The 4,943-nt window shown below is 44.1% G+C and overlaps 1 long non-coding RNA gene across 1 annotated transcript in view; it reads right to left on the bottom strand.

Annotated features, from left to right (window-relative positions):
* The window catches only part of LOC115071468, a 5,206-nt gene extending 1,775 nt beyond the window's left edge, over positions 1-3,431 (bottom strand). Inside the window, exon 1 of the long non-coding RNA XR_003850556.1 lies at positions 3,393-3,431. This is a non-coding gene — a long non-coding RNA (uncharacterized LOC115071468). The remainder of the gene's footprint in view (positions 1-3,392) is intronic.
* Between the last annotated feature and the right edge of the window lie 1,512 nt (positions 3,432-4,943).

A 4,943-nucleotide genomic window follows, 5' to 3' on the forward strand; every position in this document is an offset into this window, starting at 1 on the left:
CTCGTTGCATCTCAGCAAATGCCTCTTGTAGTTCTTTGGTATTTTTAGCGGCTAGCAATATATCATCCATATAATGAATTATATAAAGGTCAGGATATTTTATTCTAATAGGTTCCAATGTAGCTGCAATGTATGCCTGACATATAGTTGGACTATTTGCCATACCTTGAGGTAGAACCACCCAGTGATAACGTAAGGCAGGCTTAGAAAAATTGGTGGCAGGTAGATTAAAGGCAAATCAACAGCAATCATCAGGATGTAAAGGGATTGTAAAAATGGAATCTTTTAAATCAATAACTATCAACTGCCAATCTTTGGGAATTGCTACTGGAGAAGGCAAACCCTGTTGCAATGGTCCCATGATTTGCATCGTAGCATTTACCACTCGAAGATCCTGCAGAAGCCTCCATTTTCCAGATTTTTTCTTTATGATAAAGATAGGGGTATTCCAGGGAGAGGTAGAAGGCACAATATGTCCAGCAAGCAATTGCTCTTGTACTAGAGCATGAGCTGCCCACAATTTCTCTGTAGTTAGGGGATACTGCTCGACCCATACAGGTTTATCTGAGTGCCATTTTATAGGTATGGGTGTGGGTGATGGAGCAGCAACCCGAGCTAAAAATGTCCTAGGCCCGTTCTATCTCCGAGGAGGCATATAATTTGATCCTTAGGGGTCATGGGGGTCACCCTGCCTTGCATGTGCATCCCCAAGCCCATCCCCGGACGCCATCCCCTGGTTTGCATCATTCTAATGGCCTTTTCTGAGTCCACAGAAGGGGGTTGTGTAGTTATTACTGCTCCAATCTCAGCTAAAAGATCCCGGCTCCACAGATTAACTGGCAAGTCAGCAAGAACATAAGGCTGGAAAAACCCTGTATGTCCTTCATCATCCTCCCACTTCAGTATTTTAGCACTCTTGTTGAGGGTTGCTTGTCCTATGCCCTCTAGTCGAGCATTACCATCCTCCAAGGGCCACGTCTTAGGCCAGGATTTTAAAGACAAGACTGATATATCTGCTCCTATATCTAAAATACCTTCAAATAATTTTCCTTCTATTTTGATTTTTAAGATAGGCCGATCAGTTAGCTGAGCAACCCAGAATGCAGCAGGTCCCAAGGAACCAAATCCCCAGTCACCGTGGACTTGTCTGCCAACTGCATTGTTGGACTTTAGATAGGGGATCAAGATTAATTGGGCAATGCGCTCCCCCGTGGAATTATCACAACTCCTTCTCTGGCAGATGTCATAATTTTAATTTCCCCTTCGTAATCAGAATCAATTATTCTGGGATGTATTTGTATGCCCTTGATAATTGTGCTGCTCCTTCCCAAAATTAAACCCACCGATCCCGGTGGCAAGGGACCATACACATTTGTGGGAAGAGCCTGAACTCCCATTTGGGGAGTTAAGATTGCTCGGGCGGAGGGACAGAGGTCCAATCCTGCGCTTTCTGCTGTCTCCTGGGCGAGGTCTGCAACACGAAAGGAATTGTATACGGCCACTGCCCGGGAAAGTTTCGTGGTAGCCTGGTGCCATTGCTCCATAAACTGTAGTTCTGGGGCCCTGGAGTGGGGCCCTCCGCCCGTTTCCCTGTTGAGGTCTGCAACACGAAAGGATTGCTCTGCGGAAGGAATTGTACGGCCACTGCCCGGGAAAGTTCCGCGGTAGCCTGGTGCCATTGCTCCATACACTGTGGTTCTGGGGCCCTGGAGCAGGGCCCTCTGCCCATTTCCCTGTTGTTGACTAGATAGGGGTGGCAGGGATATTCCATTTACATCAGTCTTGGAGCGACAATTGTTAGCCCAATGTGCCCTCTTTTGGCATCTTGGACATATACCAGGTACTCTTCCCTCTCTCTTGTGCTGGGGACAGTCTCTGCAGAAGTGGCCTGGGCATCCACAGTTAAAGCAATTACGGTCACCATTATTTAAAATTCTAGGACCCTTTGAGTTTTGTGGATGCAGGGCAGCTGCTAGGACCTGGCCTTGCACGAAGTTACCATCTATATCGCTGCATAATCTGATGTAGTCATTTAAGGTTTTTGACCTATGTGACCTCAGGACTTCCTTACAATACTTATTAGCATTTTCATATGCAAGTTGCTTGACTATGGGCATGGCTGTAGTTACCTCTACAAACATTCGTCGCGCCAATTGCAGGAGGCTGTCCACAAATTCATGGAATGGTTCTGATGGCCCCTGTAGTACCTTTGATAATTGATCTCCAGCGGCTTTATTAGGCAAAGCCTTCCATGCCTTAACAGCGCAGGCAGCTATCTGGGCATATACTGCTGGATCATATTGTATTTGCTGTTGTAGTGGGGCATAGGCCCCTGCCCCAGTTAACATGTCTAGATCTCACTGAGCCAGCCCTGCCTGAGCATTTAATCGAGTCACTTGTAGACATTGTTCTTGGTACTCTCCCCACCACAAGAGATAATCTCCTCCCGACAGGACCACGCAGCATAGCTGCTGCCAATCACTGGGTGTTAAATTTTGGGAAGTATATGACTCCACCATGGTCATAGTAAAAGCGGCCTGGACCCCGTAGGTCGCCACAGCCTCTTTAAGGCTTTTTAGGTCTTTAAACTGCAGCGCAAGATGTTGTCGTTGTGCCTGACCTTGTTGGTTAGGGTCCGGAACTTCTATTACTGGTGCTACAATATGCAGCCCGAAACGCACCCTGACCCTTGGCTCTTCATCATTTTTGTAGTCTGGTGACCTCCACCACCACTCTTCCATGGGTGGAGCCAAGGGAGGAGGATGATGTGTCTTTTCCTTTAACCTGATATGTTTTAATTTTGTTTTTAGTTCCTGTATTTCCCTGTGAAGCATCTCCTCCTCCTCTTCCTCTGAGCTTCCCTCACTACTTTCAGGAGATTCAGGGTCATAGGGACCCAGTTTATGTGGTCTTGATGTGGCAGAGCTTAAGACTCCTGAACCTCCACATGCCCCTCTTTCCTGGTCTAGAGCATCAGCAGATCCCAAAGAGCAGCGGGTTTCCACCTCCTGTATTTTTTGTAAAACTTCCTCTACACCTTAAGTTCTTGTCTTACTTTCACTTTGTCTGTTAATAAAGCGTCTCTAACCAGGCGCCACAAAGAAAATGTAGCTATTGGGAAGGTATCACTGCCTTCCTTTTTGCAACTTCTTTTGACAATCCCATCTTACTTGTTCCCAGTCAGGGATATTTAGTCCCCCTCCAGTTAGGAACCAGGGACTGGCCTCTGCTATTGTTTTAATGAATGTGTCTACTGTCTTTGTTTTTACTGCTGTTCCTTGTTCTTCTAGCAGTTTCTTAACCTGATATTACAATTCCTATTTACTGCTAGTATTACCCAATGGTAACCCCAATAACGCCCCTGCTGGCCTGGGACAACCCTGTCCGCTTACCTCTCTTTCTCAGATCTCGGTGGGACCTCCAAATGCCACACCTGCGTGGCACAAAGCTGATCTCTGAGTGGAGGACGTCAGGATTGAAGAGACAATCACACTTTTAGTGTAGCAGAAGAAGCCTTTATTTCTCAGCCTCAGGTTGCTTTTATACCCTAGCCCAGAAGGCAGCTGACCCAACAGAGGTTGAAGAGCCATTGTATGACCACAGGGTCAGTGCCAGGTCATGGTGTTCTCAGGACCTGATACCGGAAAATGAGCTGGTAAACAATTCTGAGACTGAGGAACCACGAGGCCCAAAAGGTCACTGCGGGGGAGGTGCAGATGGAGGCCACGACAGCATGTCCCAACAACATTTGCCAGCCCAGATTATTATACCCAGACAAAATATCTATTATAGTAGAAGGGGAAACAAAAATGTTTCATGACATAAGTAGGCTGAAGGAATTCATGTCCACAAAACCAGCCCTTCAGAGAGTTCTGGAAGCAATACAAAGAGCTGAAGAAAGGTCTGACTATTCCCAAGGGGTTGCAGAAAGAAATTCAATGAAGGTATAACTGTAGAAAAGTACAGCTATATCAAGAATGTAAACAGAAATAGAAATGACAGGATTCAATACAAATCTTTCATTAGTAACATTAAATATTAACAGACTGAATTCCCCAGTCAAAAGACACAGACTAGGTTTTAAACCAAAACTAATCAGAAGAGGTAAAAAGAGCCACTTCATTCTGATCAAAGGAACAATAAATGAAGACAATATTACAGTCATGAACATATATTCACCAAACTCTGGTGCACCCAACTTCATCAAAAAAATACTTCAGGACTTTAAGACCCAGATTAATCCCAACTTATTAATAGTAGGGGACTTTAATACCCCACTGTTTCCATTAGATAGGTCAAAAGGGCAGAGAGTTAAGAGAGACACATCTGAATTAAACAATACCATATATCAAATGGCCCTAACAGACATCTACCGAGTATTCCACTGAAGCACCAAAGGACATACTTTCTACTCAGCACCCCATGGAACCTTCTCCAAAATCAACCATATACTGTGGCACAAAACAAACCTCAACAAATACAAAAAGATTGAAATAATTCCATGCATTCTATCAGACCACAATGCAATAAAGCTTGCAATCAACATTGGAGGGACCTTAGTCACCACTTGAACACATGGAGATTAAACAACATACTCCTGAATGATGAATGGATCAAAAGAGAAATTAAGAAAGAAATAAAAGTATTTCTGGAACTAAATGAATATGACAATGCAACATGACAAAACCACTGGGACACGCTGAAAGCTGTACTTAGAGGGAAGTTTATAACTCTAAATGCCTACATAAAAAAACAGAAAGAACACAAATAAATGACTTAACATTACAACTCAAGACACTTGAAAAGCAACAACAAATGAAACCCAAACCTAACAGACAAGAAGAAACAACAAAAATCAGGGCAGAAATTAATGAAATCGAAACAGAGAAAACAATACAAAGTATCAACAGATCCAAGAGCTGGTTCTTTGAAAAGATAAACAA

The sequence above is a fragment of the Nannospalax galili genome, unplaced genomic scaffold (genome assembly GCF_000622305.1).
Source record: "Nannospalax galili isolate Female #2095 unplaced genomic scaffold, S.galili_v1.0 scaffold559, whole genome shotgun sequence".
NCBI lineage: Eukaryota > Metazoa > Chordata > Mammalia > Rodentia > Spalacidae > Nannospalax > Nannospalax galili.